The sequence below is a fragment of the Simochromis diagramma genome, unplaced genomic scaffold (genome assembly GCF_900408965.1).
Source record: "Simochromis diagramma unplaced genomic scaffold, fSimDia1.1 OVJJ01000816.1, whole genome shotgun sequence".
Taxonomy (NCBI): domain Eukaryota; kingdom Metazoa; phylum Chordata; class Actinopteri; order Cichliformes; family Cichlidae; genus Simochromis; species Simochromis diagramma.
The window spans coordinates 10,217,232-10,237,174 of record NW_024386908.1 but is presented as its reverse complement, the minus strand read 5'-3'; positions in this window follow the sequence as shown (position 1 = coordinate 10,237,174).

Genomic DNA, 19,943 nt, shown 5'->3' with positions numbered 1-19,943 from the left:
GACTCACTAAGCTTTCAGTCTTTTCCTGAGGACTCCACATATATGCACACAAATCAAGGATTTCGTGAATAGGAAATGCATATTCAACAATACTTTGAAAGACCTCTGTGTGTGTATGCAGACATATACCTAAACAGAGGAGTGTTATCTACAAGGACAAATGAATGAGTAATGTTTGCTGTTGCAGGAAGCTGAGGTGATAGTGTGTTTTTGCCTCACGTGGTGTGAACATGCAGGCAGTGTACTGGCACAGACATTGAGTGCAGAACAAACTAAATGCCTTTTTTTGAGTTATTTTTATGGAATATAATCAATCAATCAATCAATCAAAGCTTTATTCGCCACATGCAGGTTGCCCTGCAGTGAAATGGGACCCCCCCCCCCAACCTTACACACACAACACAGACATTACATGGGGATACAAGTTTACAGTTAAATTTTTTTCATTGCTGTTAACCACTCTTCAGTGTCAACTTTCTGGAAAAATCTCAGAGAATGCAGGATATTATTATTATTATAGTTTTGGTATGTGCTCTCTCGAGAAACAGCTGCACCCAAGAGGCTATTCCAATTAGCTTACAAACCCATAGCAGGCCTGCACCTGTTAGTGTGGTCGATCACTTTGCAGGCACTCTGCCTAGTTCTTTTTAAACACAGCGGCTTTTATTTTCACGTTTTTGTGTTGAGGACATTGAAAGTTTATCATCCCACCATGAAGCATGGAGCCACGAAGTCAAAGATTTGCTCAGGTCTACGCCATGACCTAAATGATTACTGTTTTCCCTTTGGATGTCCAGCTCATATTTTGATTCATTTTTTCTCCCTCTCTTTTTATTGTTATTTAGTTGCATTATGTCCTGTCACCCTTCCTGTGTGCACATTTTTGGAAAATTTCCCTCTGCAGTACGCATACACACACACGGACACACTCATGCACTGCCTGGCCTTCACCCCTTACATCATGTTTCCATTGCTCAATGAAAGATGACCTGTGCCATATGCAGCCATTGGGTTTATTTGTCACTCAAAGACAAACCTTCGCTCCAATCCTTTATTTCCATCTGTTCCTTCCTGCTTCTCTTTTCATTGTGATAGGTCATATTTAACAGTGAGATTTGGAGAGCGGGGAAAAAAAGCATAAATTGGCTTGTCGTCCAGGTTGACATCTTAAAAGGTCTGAACCCCTAAGATGTTTATTTACTCTCACATACGTTAAAGAAACGCGTCAGCCTCACACAATTGAGAAACAGTAACCAGTAAATGTTTAGCATTCCTCTTCATATTTCCACATCCCATTTCTGTGAATCAGCAATTTTAAAACCATATGAATTTTATGAACCTTTTCATGCAATGTTTATTATATTAACAAGGACTTTATTCAAATCGTATTTGCTTCTTTTCCCCTCCCATCTGAGCATAAATGTGCCTTGCGGGGCTCCACAGGTCGTTTCTGTCAATTTACTCTCAGTTAATTAGTAATCAATAGCCACCCAAACAGCTGTAAAAAGAAGCGCGCACTCTCATACGCACACATTCACATAAACACATGTTCCCCCTGCTCATTCTGTCCAATTAAATCCATCATAAAGATTCCAAGGCAAGTGTATAATAGGAGCACAATATTTCAGCAGTCATTACCCAAACCGAGTTGGCCTGGTTCTCATTACCTGGAGTCCTTGCAGGAGCTGCCAGCTCTGCACGCGTGCATACACACACACATAAGCACACAAACGTGAATAAATATGCTCCTGACTGGCTCCTCGCTAATTTGAGACCTGGTTGAAATGTTTTTGAGTGGAAAATGCTCGGTGTCAGCACGGCAGCTTGTAAAATGTCCTCTAGATTACTGTATCAGCAGCTCGCAGACGTGCACAGAGGGCAGTTGCAGAAATGTATTACATGCTATCTGTTCTGTTTATTCCAGCAATCATACTGTGATTGCATTTGTTTGTGTGTTTATGTATGTTTGTGGGTTTTTTCTTTTACCCTGAGGCTCTGTGAACCTGTTGGCTGTCACACTGATGCACACAAATATGTATTTACCTATGCTACATTACAGAGAAGATACGAAATATTGACTTATTCACCGCTGGAGCTCATGGACAGCACAAACTGATGAGGACACTGTTCATATATACACACACTACCACTCACATGTACTATAGGTATATGCAACAGCAGCAAACCCTCACACATCTTGTAATGCATTTGAGGTGGAATGTGAATGGGCCTGTTCATTGCCTTGGAAACGGCAGGCTAGCCGGTGGGGGTGGCAGCTCCACAGAGTAATGATGTTATCTCCCAAATGGGTTCAGTTCAGGACAGACCCCCACACACCTACTGTACATACACACTGAAACGCACATGTCCGCCTGTCTCCTGCATTTTACTTTAACAGATGGCTGAATTCTTCCTGCGCTACAAGCAGCATGTTGTAAGTGACAGGGTGTAGATGCAGTGAATAAGGTTAGGGAATCTCACTAATCTGATCCAAAGGCATATGGTACTTATAGTACTTTTTCATAATTCACGTGACAACAGCAGCTCTCCTGCAAAGTATTGTTCTGTACAGAACAAAAATTAATGTGTTTTCATTTCTTTAAACAAGGTGTGAAATAAATGCCCCCAAAACACACAATATATGTGGGTTTTGTGTTTTGATATTTGGTCATGGGCTGCACATTTACTCTAAGTTTAGGTCACTCTGAAAATTAACTTACACTGAGAAAATCTATGTTACTTCGTGGAGATACGATACGATACCATTTATGTCAGAAGGTTTGTGTGTAAATTGCATTCAGTGAAAATGGATACTTTAGTAAGTATACTTTGCAAGTACCTGGAACCGTTTTGGTACAGATTCAACTCATTCCCCAGAGGTTTTGGTCCATATCGACATGACAGACACTCACACAGTAGAAGATTTGTTAGCCACACATACGTGGTGAAAACTACCATTCCACCACATCCCAAAGGAGCTCCGCTGGACTGAGATCTGTTAACTGCGGAGACTGTGGGGAACAGTGAACTCATTGTCATGTTAGAGAAACCATTTTGAGATGATTTGAGCTTTGTGACATGGTGCATTATCCCACTGGAAGCAGCCATCAGAACATTGTGGTCATAAAGGGGTCAGGGATCAACATGGCCAACAACGAAATTCACATCCAAGGTGTACCAAGAAAATATCAGAGAACATTACACTACTAACAGCTCGAACCACTCATACAAGGCAGGTTGGATTCATGCGTTCATGTTGTTTACACAACATTCTCACCCAAACATCCAATGTCCCAGCAGAAATTGAGATCAACTTTGCTGCTGATTTGGTGAGCCTGCTTAAATTGTAGCCTTAGTTTCTTGTTGTTAGCTGACAGGAGTGGCGCCCAGTTTGGTCTCCTGCTGCTGTTTCAAGGTTCGATGTGTTGTGCATTCAGAAATGCTCTTCTTCATACCTTGGTTATAACAAGTTGTCATTTGCTCAGAGACAATCTGAGCATTCTCTGACCTCTAGCATCAAAAATGCATTTTATCTCAGAGAGCTGCCGCTCACTGGGGATTTTCTCTTTTTTGGACCATGTAATCCCCAGAGATGGTTGTGTGAGTAAACCCCAGTAGATCAGCAGTTTCTGAAATACTCAGACCAGCCCATCTGGTACTAACCACCATGCCACATTCAAAGTGACTTAAATCGCCTTTCTAATGCTTGGTTTGAACTTATGACTGTACATGTTTAAAATACATTGAGTTTTGAAAAAATAAAAATAAAATCTATGGATTAATACATGTAAACACTAAAGATGGCTGTTATCCTGCCCCTGCTACCAAACACCAGAAACTGTGACTGAAATCAACAGCAGAAGCAGGAACAGTGTTTGATTGGCTGATTTCTTGCCCATATAACTACCAATCATCTGATTGGTAATTCTACACATTGGAGCCTTTGCAAAGATTACGTCTAGAAAAATTTTAATATGCTTGATGCTAGAGATCTATTGATCAATTAGGCAGCTGAAAGACTCTTTTACAAAGTATTGAATCAAGCAGGGTAAATCATTTAATTTGCAACTCTTCTTTTCGATTATTTGCTTATTTGTACAGTTTACAATCACTGATGTCACTGGATGCCTCTATGCATATATCTGCATACATCTGCAGTACATTGAATTTGCACTGTCAGAAAATATCTTAAAAATGTGTTGGAAAATTTCTCAACTTGGGTCAAAAACATTTTTTTGTTTCTCTGGACATCTTTTTTTGTCCAGACAGTCTGTGTAAGTGGAACCTTGTTTACGCCCTATAACCCATGTTATTATCCACGGTGCTCCTCTACCTCCACTGTCTGCCAGTGGGCTCTCCATTCTTCGCTACCCCCCCATCCTGCAGCTGCCTCTCTGTTCCATTCTCCACTACACTCCCCCCACCCATTCTGCAGCTGCACCCCACTTCTCATATCTCATTTCAAGACAGCAGAGACTCACATATGTGCTTGTTGTGCTTATATGCACATCATATTTGATCCACTTAATTTGGAATGTAAACTGGTGTTTATTTGCTTCTCTTAGGGGTATTCATTTTGGATTACACTGCAGCAAAATTATCCCCACACCAGCCCTTATTTCTTTTATTTCACATTGCTACATTTCCTTTTTCTCTAAGTGGCCATTCTTCCAGTCACAGTGGTCGAGTTACACTAAATGGTCCCTGCTTCAGCAAGATTGCTCTAAGACCATTTTGTATTCATGTTCCTTCTCTTCCTTTCTTTGTCCTTTCCTTTCTCATAGTAGTATTAAACTATTTGTTTTTGAAGACAGCAAGTTAGTGTATGTTAAGTTTAAGAGAACTGCTTCAACAGTATGTATTTTTACAGTGTTATATTGCAAATTTCACCGTGTTCAGAGTATGAATTCTATTGACTTTCCCATAAAAGCTTGACATTCGTGGTATGAGGAAGAAGTTAAGATGAACAGTCAGTGGTGTCACTGTGATGTTTCATAAGCATCACTACTTTGGTGTATGCAAAGTTTGCATTGTCGTTGTTACTTTTAATTTAAAACTATAAACTGTATATAAAAATGGAGGCAGCTTCCAGGTCTGAAAAATGAAGCCAATGCTGTAATCCAGCATTCTTCCAAATGGCCAGCAGGGGCAATCTCTAAGACTGCAAAAAGAAGCCCGGTTGTATAGCTCCATGACATCAATTAACACTTCCTGGTGTGTTTACGGTTTCAGTGTCTTGTCTCAGATTTTGTTGAATTCAGCACGGTATGCATTTTATAAATTATGGTCTCTTGAAGCAGGGTGTGTTTTAAAGTTGGCATACAACTTTAAAACATAACCCGTGTTGTGTAATTTACGTGTGACCATGTAGTTCCTCATGTCTGTTGTCTGATTTAAAAACACTAAGATGGCAACGGCAATGAAACTCAGCTACGTCCATCTTTTATATACAAGCTATGCTCAAAACCTGCAGACTGTAATTGAAGCTTATTAAGATTGCCTATGGCTGAATTTCTGCAGGTTTCAGAAGGCTATAATTTACAGACCTTTTCAAGACTGTTATGAATGCAGTTTGTTTCATACCTGTGTATGCAAAAGAGGTAGAAGTAGAATTAGATTGCCAGTATGTCTTTATTACTTATAAAGTTACTTATAAATAAACTTTTATTTGGCAGTTCTTTAGGGCTTCACATTTGATATTGGCAAATGGGCTGGGCTGTTTAGCCATATTTCGTTTAATTTTATCTTACCCATATAAGATTAAAGTAACATCAACAGAAACAACTTGAAATAAATACTTACTGGACAGCAGTTAGAATTTTTTTTTCTAATTCCTTTTGTTGTTTTATTGCAGTGTGAGCAAAAAAGATATTTCTCAAAAATATTTGTTACGTGAAACTGAGTTTAATGCGAGTGTGCCGAAGTTGCACGTAACATATTTTAGGATGCTTTTTTAAAATTCACATACTAATTGAAATGTGTCTTTTTAAGGTAGCAAAAGTGAATGTGTTCAGACAGAAATGAGTGCATTTTTACTTTTAGCATTTATTTAGGCCATTTGTCTAAATTAGTGTCAAAATGACATATAAAGCAAAGCTTTTTATTGATGCTTGCAGGCAGCAGCATTTATAAGTGCAAATAAATTAAGAGAAGTGAGCTACTGTCCTTGATGGCACATTTCCTAATTTCAAGTGTGAATCTATTGCCACAAGGTGCCAGTAGCAGCAGCAGCAACAGCATTATAATGGAATAGTAATGACACATTCAAATACCCAATGACACAATGGTGATGGAAACCTTATTTATTTAGCACATAACATGTAAACTCAACATGCTTAGCACAAAAGATAAAATAACTCCTTCAGACTTTATTTTAACAATAACTAAATTAAACTAATATTTTAACTCTACAGGAGCTGCACAGTTTTTTATTGGGTTGAGCTTTATAACCAGCCTACTTATGGCCGGCTTATCTGCTGTCTAACCGCATCAACAATTTGGTGTTCTTGTCATATGGAGCAGCTAATGAATAAAACCAGCAAGTACTCCTTCAATGCTTTTTTTGTTGTTGTTTGTTTGTTTACTTCTGGTTCACACAACACGTAGGTCACACACCTCCTTCGTAGCTTGGTTGGGCTCAGCGGTATGTTTACCTGATGTGGTGAAACAAGTTTGTTGCTTTCATCTTTAGTGGGGGGTTTTGCCTATTTTGCAAACATCGTTGGAGATTGGTGAAATATTTGATGATGAATTATTATTATCATTATTATTATTATTATTGTTGTTGTTATTGTTGTTGTTTTTAGGTACTGAATCATTATCTGAAGCTGTGACACGTGGCTCTTGCTCTCAGATATACCTGGGCTTGAACATAAACACTTGGCATTGCTATAGCAATGATATTACACTTTCATATTATGTAAAAATTTGTACTGACATTACCACAGACAACGTGACTGGGCGATGGCCCAGCCTGTATGTGCGTTTGTGTTCATCTCATTCTTTGATCTCAGGACTCAGGACTCCTTTTTTCTTCTTACCACTCTTTGTTTTTAATCATAATGACAGCAACACATATGAAGTCCTCTTTAATTGGCACCTCACTTAGTGTATAAGTAGAGGGAAAGCTGTGATTTTCAAGTCACCTAAAATGAACTATAAGTCCATTTGAGGTCTTGATCCGACTAACTTACCGCATAAGCTTCCCTACATTTACTTCATATTATCGATTCCATTTAGTGCTTAAAAGTGTGCACTGTAAGTCTTCATGTGTATGGAAGGACATTTACCCCCACGCACAGCTCAAATATATGTGGAGTATTCCAAGTCCACCAGCTTTTGCTTGTGGTAACTGCTTCTGCTAATTATACATGTTGACAGTTATTAATATCTTCAATGTCCTCTGTGCGTGTGTGTTTGTGTGTGCATGTCTGTGTTTGTGTGTGTGTGTGTGTGTGCATATTTGTGTGTTGGAATGATAATGTTAATGAGCCTCGAGCATGTGTCTCTTAGTTATTTATAAAGTGTTTTGTGCTCAAGGGTACGCACAGCTCCCTCGCTCTCCTGTTACATTCATGCCGCAGTGAGGACGCAGCATACACTCCTGTTGCTTTCCAGGGCTGTCCTGCAGCTGTCAGAAGACCTGTTTTTTAATGTACAGTATAAACATTGCATCTGTTGTTTTCTCAAAAAGAGCTTTTTTTATTATTTTAAATTTCTTTTAAGTGTCTGTGTAAGAGTCAGAGTTGCTGAGTTGCGGTGCTGTGAGTGAGTGAGTGATGCTACCTTTGATTTTATCACAAGGGCCACATCCTCTCTACATGTGCGCTTCTTCCTGTTGTGTTGCCATAGCGACACTGCATACAATAAAAGGACAAGCTACTTTCCTCCTTGAAGCCATACGCTCTGTTTGTCTTCTTCATTCTCGCCACACGAAAACAAACAAACAGAGACACACATGCACACCCAGCTCCACATAAACACGCACACACACACACACACACACACACTTGGAAGGACTAAACGGCATAAACACACACATTTGCTTCTTCTCAGTTATAAATGCTCATGTACACCAAAACGGCAATGCAAATGGCATTATTACAACACAAGAGAGCATCCAGTTACCATTTTATATGATGAGTTAAGCCAGGCTGGCATGCCAGTTAACTTACTAGAAAATAGGTCACTATATTGAGATATTCACCAATCACATCACTGTGGATTACCAGATGCAGCCAGAGCCCATCAGGACATTAGATATTGAAAATTAACCGGAGGATTTGGTAACAATAAAAACATTTCTCCTGATGCGTCTGCTGTGTCCAAGCCTGACACTGCTGCAATGCTTCATGCAGGATGGTACGACTGCATGAACGCCGCTGTAGTTTTTTGGGGGGTTTTTTTGGTCGGTTTGAAGACAGAAAACGTGAGACTTTTGGGAGCTAGAATTCACAGGCAATCTGTTTCGCTCGTTTGTCGAAACTTTCAGTCTTGTGGTGAACGTGAGAGATGGCACAAACGAGATCAAGCGTTTCACACAGAAAAAAATTAATTCATTGCTGTGCTTCAAATTGTCACTCATCCCGCCACGTTAACACGGAGAGACAACCACTTAAAATCCCAGATTTTCTCTAAATGTGAGGGGGCCTTAATACCTCCAAATATTTGCCCAAGCAGAGGCTTTAAAAGTGTCCAGGGAAGCAAAGATGAGCCATACCCACACATACCTCTTTTATTTGAAATATTTATACTGTACTCCACTGCTACTCTGTCAAATCCATGTACATGGGGGAGGGTGAGTCTTTAAACTGGCTGCACTGAGGTGGCTGTGCAGGGAGCAGTTAAGCTCAGGGATGTTAAGCTGTCCCTTACTACTGAAATGAAATGATCTGTAGAGGAAAGCAGCAGCATGTCCATGGATTTGAGTGCATGTGTTCAGCAGAGTGGGGCTGCACGCTCATTCACAGCAATGAATGCTGTAGTATTTTTTTTAGAGAGATTTAGATTTAAACAAAATAGGTTCATTAGTTCCCAAACATAATGTCTCATCCATGTCTGCTCACGAGTGAGCTGGTATTAATCCAAGGGTGCCACCGCCAGCGGGTGTCTTGGCCTATAGTGACACATCAGTCACTGTCAGCAGTTAAACTTCTAATCAGAGGGACCTTGCCTGTGTCACATTCAGCCGAATTGATGGGAGGATTTTTCAACCAGCAGCGTAATCAGAATGAAGATATCAAAAATCTCTCCTAGTAAAGCATTTAATTTTTCAGGGTCAAAATCCACCAGAATAGTTTGAAATATGTGATGATATTTTCAACCAAGCTTATTAGGATGCAGTATTAACGATACTAATAGAGGGGGTAAACAGAATTGTTCTCATACAGTAACAAAAGGAATGAAGATTTTAGCTTTTCAAATAAGACTTAGCTGATTGTTCTTTGTTTTGTTTTGTTTTTTTGTTTTTTTCATGTATAATGAGAAACTCAATTATATCAATACTAGAAAATCAAAGACATCATCAGTAGTAATGCCAAAAATTTTATGTAAATGTTATTTTCTCAGTGTTTACCCTGATATGGGGCATAATTTGTAATGTAAGGAGATATTTTTGGATCTTTGCATGTGTGTTTTGTGATGATGTTATGTTGTCTATGTTTTGCAGTGTACTGTCAAAGTGTAAAGATTTATGATGGCAGGAAGAATAGGTGATGCAGCTGCTGCAGCTAATAGGAATCCTAATAAACTAAACTAAACTAAACCCATGGGCTCATAAGCAAAGCAGTCAGAAAATAAAAAGATTAGTTATATTTGCTGTAGCTCTCGAGTGCAGTCATAGTGACGATGCAAGACATAAAAGAGTGCAGCACCTGATCCTCGTACTGCTTTCACTTTTACTTGTTTGTGCCACTCTTTCCGGAGAGCATTTAGCATGCCATGCAATAACCGCACATCTCAGTAGCTGAATGCAACCACAATATTGTCACACGAACTACAAACAAAAGATGCCTTAGTCAAGTCAGGGATTGAGTCAGAAGGTGTCTCAGTAGGAGAAATTTACATAAGTTGCAAACTGTATGATGCATTCAGGTACCTGCACACAGTAATAAACGTTTTGTTATGATTCAGTGGAAAACACTAATGAAATGCTCCACAAGGGATATCTGTTGGAGTGTGGACAATCAATGTCATTCCAGACATGGAAAATGGATTCACAGAAATCATTTTACCAACATGATCTTCCATGTTTTTGCAAAGTCGTTGCTTCCAGTTCTTTTTTTCATATTACAGTTTATGGTTTGTTGACCTTCCTTTAACTTTCTGTGCATCCCATGTGTACAAGAACCACATACAGCAAATAAGCAGTCATACACGTTTAAATGCAGAAAGCAAGCAGCACTTTATAATAGTCATACCATAGCACACTGGTTTATGGGGTACCAGCTGAATTCTATGAAATGGTTACTTTATATGATTTCTGTTTTGATTGCAATTATATGAAAAAGTAAAGCAGTGGGAGACGGAAATCAGGGTCAATCATGTGTCTTGGTTTGTTGCATATTAATGCCAACTCTACCAAATGCCCTTTATTTTGCACTTAATGATACATGCTGATAATTGAGGTGCCTGCAGTGTATATTTGTCAACGAAGTAATCAGCCCTCTATTGTTACATTTGTGCATATATCTGACTTGATTAGAGAAGTGTGGCGACGCCTAGGCTACACACAAATCATGTGCACTTAGAAAAGCACGTCTACCCACATTTGCAAAACATGTGGAGCGTTGTACATTCGCTTGTATGCTTTGTTTATGTTGCCGAGCAAATGAAGCGGCAGTGAAGCTTTTAGTTTGGATAAGTGTCAGTTACATGCTGAGATGTCGCAGTCCTCCTCCAGCTTCCTCAGCTGAACATCACAGGCTTCTGTGAATGACTGTCCCATTGTTGTGGATTGTTTTTTTATCTACCGAGCCATGAATGTATCTGCTTGTTCGCATCTCACTCTCATTTTTACTGATACTCGCGCTCACGCTGTAACAACACCCCCCCCGTCCTGACTCATGATTCATATGCTCTCACGGTACTGTGCTGCTAGTGACTGATTGATTTTCTGGCAGATTTGTGCCCACACACCCACAGCCTAAAGCTTTGCTATGTAATCACACAAAGTATGTTGGAAATCCTTTTTACTTTCACACCTAAAGGTTCATCAGCTCTTGGCCCACTCACCAATGACATTACCTCCGCTTTTGTGCTCCTGGAGAAATCAATCGTCCGCCACTTAGAAGTGAGGGGACTTTAATTAAATAAATGGAGCACATCATTGCTGGAGTTTGGGGAGGGGGGGGGCTGACAAGAGGAGAATGGTGACAGGGGGTAGAGCATGGAGGTCCAAACAATCTGTCGTTTTAACAGCCCACCCTCAGTGAAGCCACAAGTTAGTCACCCTCTGAAACACCCTGACTCCTGCCTGCACACATACGCACACTCTCTTTCTCACAGTCCATCAGATGTGTGACTAAGCATGCCATTGTCAGTGTGACTGAGGATGAGCCTCACTAGTTCACCAGTCCTTCCACCACCCACCCTCCTACATACACACACGCACATACACACATAAAGGCACACACACAGACAGAGCCATCCCTGTTTCCCATCTGTCACCCTCCACTCAGCAGACAGCAGTGTCGCCTGTCAAAAGTGCTGGTCATTGATTGCTACTGTAAGGTGGGATGGGCTTTGTAGTATTGAATTTCGAATGACTCCGGTAAGCTATGATGCTGGTGTGGGCAGTGACAGCTGTTTGGGTACAGTGCTCCTTTTGAAGGGCCCAGCTACCTGAAAGATCCCATCATGGATAGTAAATAGTTAGCCGTGCTGGATCAAAGGCTCATTTATCCCACCTAATTCAAAGTTTGCACCAGCTTAAATGTAAACGATAGCAAATTGATGTTAGCACTTTAATATCTGGGGGTTTTAAGTGATGTGTTAATATAATAAAACAATAGCAGTTAATATATTCATACTTGTTGTGCAATAATGTATATCACAAGTTTTAAAATGCTAAAGCGCCTACTTGTTTCAAAGCCCACACCTCCTACAATATATTCTCTCTGTTAAAAGTTTTAAATTCATTAGGGCTAAACTAAAAGTTGAACCTGAAACTGAGGAAGCTTGTCTTATGTCATAGAATAATAATAAAGTAAATTATTTTATTGAGCAAGTAATAAAAAGTAATAAAAAACAGAGCCTTATATCATGGAGCTCTGAACCACTAATATAGATTTATTTAAGTGTCTCATGTTTGTTTTCAGTGGGTCCGTGTCTGGGTGAGCATCGTGTTCCATGTTTTCTGAGAAAGGCTTGCTGGCTGACAACGGGAGATGGAGGAGGCGGAGGAGGAAAACGAGGCTAAGGCCGAATCAAGTCTCCATGTCCCACTGCTTCCTCAGGTTACTCACCAGCCTCATCCATTATTTCTGGCCCTGATCCATTATGGATGAGCAGGTACAATGCCACATGGCTCCGGAACCGATGCTCCCATTGCCCTCCCCTCCCACCACTAACACCACCGCCGCTGCCATCCTGCCAGAAACCTCCACCGCCAGGGAGCTTTTCTGTCATCTCTCTGGGCTATGACCTACATAAACGGGGAGCAGGGGCAACGTCTCGGGGAGGCAGAGAAATAGCAGAAAGGAAGTGTGGACGATTAAAGTGAATCAGAGCAGTGATTCAATGGGAAGTAGATAAGAAAAGAAGGGGGAAAGTACGGGGGGATGAAAATGATGATGATAATTTAAAACCCTCAAAACAAGACTTTGCATTTATTTTATCTTACTTGGTGTTCCTGTCACTTGACTCCATTTATCATCAGCTCACAACAGTTTATAGCTTAAGCACACAGTCTATCTATAATGATAGCAATTAGCATCTGCTAAAACTGGCACTGTGCCTGGTTGCAGCACATCCAAGCACAGAGTTCCAGATAATAGCGCTAATGATGACTTGCAGCCTCTAACCCAAGTCGCCACCACGACTCCTCGCTGTCCTTCTTTCCCTTTTATAGCAAGAACTTCCTCGATTCTGCTGCTCTGGGGAATGTATTTAAGTCACTGCTCCCCTGCATTTGACAGTCAAGAGACACTTGTTTGACACTGGGAGGTAAACTGGAAAGAACCCATGTTTTGTTACAGCCTGGAGCACATCACTGTCTTGGCTAATGTTTGCCAACTGGACCTTGAAAACAGCTAGATGTGTTTATTAAAGGAGAGTGTACAGGTCTATAATACATTTAACAGAATGTATTTCACCAACGGTGGCAAACATTTGCTAAAAGTTAAGAGGTTCATTGTTATTCAATTAAGTTTGTAAACTTGCAAATGAGTCTGACAAACACACGGGGCTTTGAGAAACTGTTTTATGATTATATTTTAGCTTGAGGTTAACCAAGCTGTTTTAGTTTATGGGAAAAGTATCCGGAGCCAGCCTCAACATTGTTATGCAACGACAACCAGTAACTTCTTATTCTAAGTTTTTATCCCTGCAAGTGCATGTAGTGCTCATTAACAACCATGTGTCCTGCCAAAGTGTCCTTGAGCAAGATCATGTAAGTCACTGAGGACAACCTTGTCAGAGAGATGCCTGAAATATGAATGTAATATATCCCATCCCAGTTCTGGCTCCCGCTGACAACTCTGCCCAATCTTCCCTCTTTATTTTAGGGCGAGGATAGCTCCAGTATAAGCTCAGAGTTGCCATTACTTATTTGGACCCTGTTCTCATGGAGAATCTGACTCTTCTGGGTGTTTTTGTAACTGGGCTATTGGAGCTAAAAGTAGGGTAGCCCTTAACTAGGTTATATAGTACTCCAACTAGGCTTCGTGTTGTCTGGCTACTCTAATGAGGCTATAAAGTACATTTCTGTAAAGTTATTTAAACTACCAACTTGTCACACTTGGGTTTTAAAGACTTAAAAGTATAATATTATGGGAAATATTTCATTTCTACCAGAAAGGGTTTAAGAACTTGATAAGACTACATGAACATGAGACTGTTTTCTTAACCCTTTGTGTCTCGTGAAGCTGTTTTTGTAAACCTCTGCACTTTTACTGAGGATGATTTTATAAAAACATAATATAAAATTAAAAAGATATGTTAAATAAGTTAGTGAAATAATGCTCTCGAGTGCTTAAGTGCAGTTTAGTTGTGGCATGTAAGGTTATCACAGCAGAAGAGGAGTAGGGCAACTGAAAAAAAGAGTTGCAAAAAGAGTTGCTAAGTCAAACTCTTTTCCTCCTGTAGATACACTGAAGTGTAGGACATTCATGGAAAGAGTACCAACCTCTTATCTAATATCCAGCAAGAAAGCAAATAAGCAGATTTCCAGAGATGTTAAACTAGCTCGCTAAGCTTAGGAACTGTTTGCGCATTTTTGTGAAGTTAGATAGTGAAGAAGATAATGGAGTGCACCAACACTAAGTGGTTAGCACATATCATACTTTCATGATTCTAGCATGATTTAGACTGATATGAGTCTGTGCCTGAAAAGAGAGTTTATCCAAAAAAAAAAAAAAGAAGAGTCGATGGAAAATCATCTTCAGCCTTTCCAAATATGACACCTTTTATTAATTGTAGTTTTTCACCCATTTTTTTTCCTTCAACACTGAATGTGTGTGAGTGGGCCAGTCATCTGCCACAGCAGTATTACTCAGTTCAGCTCACAGGACACTTTCCCGAGTACAAGAAACAAAGGCCAGTCTGTTTCTATGGTTTCTCACATACTGGAGATCTGAGTGGAATTTTACATAGTCAAGGCTATAATAAATAGACTGCACCCACTGACATTGAACAAATACCAATAAGCAGTATGATGATAGAGAGTTCAACTTCAATGCTCCGAGACTAAATGTCAGCCATTCTGCAGATAACAATTTTAGTTATGGCTTGTGTCATTGTGCTGCTCATTAGTGAAATGAAGTGTAGCCGTTTTATCACCAGTAGGATGGAAAAAAGAGCCTTCCGAGAACATGCTTTGATGCTGGAATACCTCCTCCCCAAACAATGTGTACACGCGCACGTACACTCTCTCATCCTCCTGTAGGTCAAAACAGGAAGCCTGCCAAAAGAGCTTTGACAAAAATATGCTCCTTTCTCCAAACTTCTGATACATCATGCTAGGGATGGGTGTTTTTCTATAGAGAGAGCACTGGAAAACTCCAACAATGCCCTTCACATGACAAACTAACACAGAGGAAAGTTTCCATTAACCATTGTACAGCTGTTTAAAGTTAAGAGAGGAGAGATGGCTTAAGACTGAGTGAGTAACTCTGAGTGAGAGTTACTGAATATGTGTTAACGATAATTATGGAATTGAAAAGCATGCATGAAAGAACCCTTTACACCAAACAGATCACCATTTAAAGGTGACAGTCATCTGAGCCTAAATAAAGCCAAAAAAAAGAATTGCTAAGACTTAAAGAAATTAAACCACAGCCTTGCTGAACTTGTCACTGTGTTCAGTAACTTCATTTTAGGGCACATTGCATTCTTTTAAAACCTAAATAGACTCCTCAAATTGAAGTGATGCATGTCACACCATCACCATGCACCATTTCTGTGGGATTGTTTGATGAGTAATCCTTTCCTAAACCACAAAGCTGAAGCCTTAAAATCTTATACATACTGTTTTATTAGTCATGCTGCTGCTGATGCTCCAGGAGATGGGCAGAGCTGCTTGTAACTAAACATTATTTAAAAAACAGTGTAAAGCAATTTCTCCGCCCGATCATGTTGCCTTGCCATTGCAGTTGGTAATTTGTCATTTTAACCATAAAAGTAAACACAGTTCTTATTTGTTTATTTCTGCCTCAGACTTCCTGAAGTTCCAACTCCCTGGTCCCAGTCCGAAATGGAGAATTTAAGTTATAACTGGCTCTGCCCTGTCTTTCAGTCACAGCAAAGTGACTGAGTTTTCCCCAGACAGATCCAGGGCAATTGGAACAGTGGATGGAGGGGGTAGGCACACACACACACATACTCACACAGACACAGGTCATTACATTTACCACTAAGCATCTCCATAAGCCCAAGCAGGCATATCTGACATATCCATCTGCTATGGTAGGATCATGCTGGATCTGCCTTTCTCTCGCTGTGTCTCTCTAAATCAGGGGTAAGGGGTTTGCCAGTTGTAACGATGATGGGGATATGACATGTAATCATGGGGTTGGTCACAGTTTGGTAACGAAGCAGGGTTGTGATTTTACCCCCATTTGCATCTCTTCTGGAGCAACAGGTCATATTTGCTCCGGTTTTGTGCAACAAAATGAAAAAAGTGGACACTCCTAAAACTCCTGTAACAATGACTGGTTCTTTATGGATTGTGTATGTTGTTGTCTTTATATTTCTGATGTTGCCTATATTTCTGGCTATCTCTATTTATTTAAATCACTTTTTTTTTTTAAAGCAATGATTCCCTTTTGCGTTGCTTTGCGTGTTCTCAGTTGGGCAAAATGCAACTTTAACTCAAGATAAAGTAAATGCCAATTTTGTGTTCTTAACAGTTGTTGATACTCAATCTCACAGACACATTTCAAACGATATAAAAAAAAATTTTGCCACGGGGAAACCACAAAGTCTGGGGTTTGTTCCACAAGCAGGAAAATGTCATTTAAATTCCACTCACATTCACAAATGCAGCTTTGACCATATTCTGTTGTTTGACTCACTCCATGTGCTTATTTGTTATTTAATGTTCATAGTTTTATTTTGTGTGTCTGTCTGTCTTGTTTAAATAAGTTGATGCTGTAGGAGCTCTTTTCATTTTTCATACTCCATTTCAGCTTGCGTCTCTTGAAGTGCCCTGATCAGTGTAATCATGAAAAGAACTTTGGTTATGTACTATAAACTCACAAAAACACATCAAATACGATACGCTTGGCTTTAAAGGGCTATGCAGTGCATAAGAGCTTCATGCAGTGGCGCTACCACTGAAATTACTTTAATTCATTGCACTATAGCTTAATGTATTTGTAGTGTAAAGTGCTTCTTTTTTTACGTAGGGATCTATTAATTATTTGTTTTAGGGTGTGCCAAGCTGACTGCTTTACATAAACACCATATCTCATAAGCTATAGATGTTTGCAGACTTATGCGTCACAGTTTGATAAAAAGCCAGGGTCCATGTGCAGGTCCCTGGGGAATCATAGATAGGGCAGGCTTGTCCATAAAAACAGCAGGATAGTTTTTAGACAGAATCTATGCAAGCAAAAGAATAGTTGTATTTGAATAGCTGTTAATATATAGATATATAGATATATATCTATATATATATCACGCATGCGTGTCACAAAAGTTGCTAGTTTGAGAAAACTAACCCAGGAGCAGGCTTTGATATTTCTAATAGAGACCAATGTAAGAGCTGCTAAATATGACACTGCGCCGTTCTAGAAACTAGTGCTATGTATTGATTTTTATAGTTTTCTTCACAATGACTAAAAATAGAGGCACTTCACTGGCCTGACTTTTTTTTTTAATTAATGAAACTAGATGAAAAATGATCATTAGTGATCTCAAGGACTGTCACCACTCGTTTTATTTTATGTCACACCCTGCCAGGTTACCTGTTTGCCCCTGCCTTTAATGATTTTGCTAAGCCAATGAGCTGCTAACCATAGCTCCTCCTTCACAAAAGTGAGTCGTATCGAAGTTGTCCAACTCTTTTTGGCAAAAGGTTTTGTAAGCCTATTAACAATAAGTCAAACTGTTGCTTAAAAATTATGAAAAATTCACTCGAGTCCTTGGAAAGTGTTTTATATTATATAATAAACAATTATTCTGCATTATTCAACAGATGTGACCTGTTTCAATGTCAATAAAGCCACCTGTAGTCTGTCTCACTTTGCCTACTGCTTCCCTTTGAAACCATTTAACTCCCTCTGTCTCAGACACACTTACTGTATGTGTACTGCTTCTCTTTCCTTTGAAAGTCAAAGCTATAGCCTAACCTAGGACAAGGTGTGCATTTGTGTGTCCATCTTGAGTTTGTGTGCACAAATGCCGTAGGATTCCTTTCCACCAAGAAATTTAGGACTTAGTCTATAACCCTCCCTGTCCTGGTCCTTGTGCCTTTCCCAGAGGAAAAGCCCCCATGTGAAAGGGAAATAGGGTGTAAAGGGCACCAAGTTCCCATTGGATCTTTTCCTCTGTGCCCCATCTGTGCCCAGTCAGTGCCACTCTGATTTGGACATTGCAAAAAGCTGTGTGTCATCTTAAGGAAACAAGCTCTTTCAACATGCCCCTCTCTTGCTCTCTGCACATTCTGTGGGTTAAGCAAAAAATCTGATGTGGCCCTGTAATTAAGTTGCCATTAATTGTTTTGCTGGGTCCCTGGTGGCACTGCTCAGACTTTAGGGGAAGAGAAAAGCAGATCTGCTGATGAGCTCCACGCCTAGCTGAACAACTGAGCGCAGTAAAAACGATTCTTAATTACCGCCTGTTGCCACTAATTTACCCAAAGTCACCTCTGCCAGCATGTTAACTAGTCCTTGCTCTCTAGCTGTGCTTAAATACTCAAGTTTGTTCCCTTTTTTGTTTAATTTGTTTCTTATTTTGAGACTGAAACGCACGCAGCCAGTGTTTAATTCTGCAATATTTTTGTCCTGTATGTTTTGTTTTCCACTTTCGTTCCAGTGTTTTCCATTAACACTGGAAAAGTCTAAATGTGGGCTCTCAGGTAGTTTGTGTGCCTTGGCGGTAATTGAATAAACAGTATTTATATGCCCTGCATTTTATGACATGTAAAATGTTCACTAGCCTGAATGAAACACGCTTTCTAGCTTGACCACTAGCTGGGCCAAATGTAAATACAGAAGATATCAACAGAAATCAGAGCATGGAAAGCATGCTCCCCCTCCCGCCCCCTCCCACAACCACACCAACACACCCTTCTATGGCTCGCCATCACACGTTCAAGTTTATATGGTGATGGCATACTATAACCATACACAGACTCTTCCACTCACACAACCTAATTTTGCACTGGGTGGGTCGCTGTCCTTACAAAGTCTGGCCTCAATGGGCACTTGAGGTGAATTATTGTTTGCGAGTGGAAACTTGGCCAGATAATCTCAGTGCTGCTGGCTCAGGGCTGAGTAAGACCACTGTCTCCTTCCCTACGCACACACGGGGCACACACAGCTTTTGTTTTACCATCTCTATTTCCAGTTCACACTTATTTGCTGACTCTTCGCCTTTTACAATAACTCCTTGTCTATGTACTTTTGCTCCATCTTTCTCTTCCTTTTCTATGACCTCTGCTTCTCCTCCTGCTCTCTCTCTCTCCACTACTCTTTTCCCCAGAAAACTCTGGCCTTTATCCCACAGGCCATTCACCTCGCTGTGGCCGTCCTTGCCAGTGCCGTGCAGTAAATTCCTGGGGTAGCTGGAAACACAAACATGCACAAACCTAAGGCAAGCAGCTCAATCAAGACAGCCCCCTTCATAGCACCACTTCACCTACCACCACCACCACCTCTCCTTTCTCAGTTTTCCTTCGCACAAGGGGTCTTTGTCAGTAAGACTGCTCCACAAGGTCTCTCTTGAGATCTTCTCTTCAGCATTTGTCTGCACCATAGGTATAATTCATGTGTCTGTGTCTCGGCTGTTTTGCCAGTCAGCAGAGTTTGATGTTAATCTTATAATTGGGGTCCCTTTAGCAGACATTAACCAATGTTTGGACTCAGGATTTCAGGAAAAATGTGATTACAGTGATTATGGCAGACTAATGATGTGTTAGATAAGAAAGGTTTGTTATTACCCGGTGCAACAGCCATCCCTAATATCAACTTTGCCTGATTAATATAGCTCTTGTCCTTTTTCAATAATGGGTCTAAGCAGTCTGTTACAGTCAAACCTTATAACACTAAAACCAACTTTATTTG